Consider the following 1,969-nt stretch of genomic DNA (forward strand, 5'->3'; position numbering starts at 1 on the left):
GATGCTGACTGGGCTGGTTGTCCCGATACTCGTCGTTCTACATTCGGCTATTCTATTTATCTTGGTAACAATCTCGTTTCTTGGAGTGCCAAAAAGCAACCTACTGTCTCACGCTCCAGCTGTGAATCTGAGTATCATGCTCTTGCCACACTTCTGTTGAACTTCTTTGGGTTACGCATCTTTTGCATGACCTTAAGGTCCCTATTTCACAGCAGCCCTTACTCTTATGTGACAACAAAATTGCTATTTTGTTGAGCTCTAATCCCGTTTCTCACAAGCGGGCTAAACATGTTGAACTAGATTATCATTTCTTTTAAGAACTTGTTATCGCTGGCAAACTTTGCATACAATATGTACCATTTCTCATCTCCAAGTTGCTTACATCTTCACAAAAAGTATTTCTTGACCTCTCTTTGATTTTTTCAGATCCAAGCTTCACGTTCGTTCAAATCCGACGCTTAGCTTGCGGGGAGGTGTTAAGGATAGTTGACCGTTCATTATAAAACAAATATCTAGATATTTTCCTTACATTACGGTTTACCATATTTTCCCTTTTATTAAAGGCAAATATATTGTATTCATTTATTATTATTTCCTTTTGTTGTTATTTCCATATTATTTGTAATTTACCATATTTCTCTATTTGGTAAATTATTATAAATAAGAGAACTCTCACCACCATTTAGGTGTGGTGAATTCAGCAAACATTTACAAGAATAATCTTTTTTATCTTTGAAAGATAAGAGAGGAATGCGCAATTTGTCTTTATTGTAAGATTTGGTTGTATCAATTTGAGCGGCGTTTAACTACAACTATAAATATCAAACTCTAAAGTATTTATAAGCAAAGTATATTGGTTAAAACTATCTCTCAAAAGTGTTCCAAATGAGCAATGAAAAATGGTTGCCTTTAGATCTAATTAATTAAGAATGTCAATTACAGAAGAGTGGAAGAGGCTGGAAGGTCTGTAGTGAAACAACATAACAGGAGGAGTGGAAATTCTCTCATTTACAAGTGTGTGGTGAACGATCTGATCGATATGATCAACAACCATCCAGGTCCTCGATTTTATATTATCGTGATAGAAGCCTTTAAATAACTATGGTATTCCTTAGTCATATATTGCAAAGGTGCTGCACTTTGGGCTTCACCATAGAGGGCCCTTTCTCTTCTTCTTTGAAGACATCCTCAAGGATTTCAATAAGCATTAGATTGCTCCCTCCGTTTACAATAAGCCCTCTCTCGCTACATAAAGGGGGCTCCATCTTTTTGCTATGAAAATGGCATAGACTATAATAAAATAATCACATAATTATCTATCTATGCATACTTATTAATTACATATTAATAGGAGCAAATTCTCTCCTAATATGTATTAAAATTTTATTAATTTTATATTAGAAAGAAATTCAAAATCAATAAGTTTATGAGCTAATATATTTAAAAATAATTTAATATGTATTTTACGCTCAAAATTTATTCAAAGTTAAGTGTTCGGTGGGTGTCCAACAAACATGGAATTTATACTTATACGTGTCTAATACATGTCCGACATGTTTCAAACATGGACATGACAATAAGTTATTCTCATGCTTTCTTTTACGCCAATTAAAACAAATTTAAAAGCTACAACTTTAATTTTGTTACGTAAGAAAGCGTTTTGACCAAGGGAACGAAGATCAGAATGAACATAAGAATGAGAAAACGAAATAAAATTCTCATTTGTATACGCATTTTCAAAGATGAGATATGAGAATAAGTTATTCTTATACTTTCTTTACACTCAGTCAAAATATATTTGATACGCTTCCAAAATGTTTTTTTTATATGTTCTTCTATCTCCTTTTCTCTCTTTTTATAGGTATAAAATTTTGCCTAAATTAATAAAAATATTCTTAAACTTTATATTTTACCACATTAAAAAAAAAAAAAAAAAAAAAAAAAAAAAAAAAAAAAAAAAAAAAAAAAA

This window comes from Cucurbita moschata, unplaced genomic scaffold (genome assembly GCF_002738365.1).
Source record: "Cucurbita moschata cultivar Rifu unplaced genomic scaffold, Cmos_1.0 Cmo_Scf00015, whole genome shotgun sequence".
NCBI lineage: Eukaryota > Viridiplantae > Streptophyta > Magnoliopsida > Cucurbitales > Cucurbitaceae > Cucurbita > Cucurbita moschata.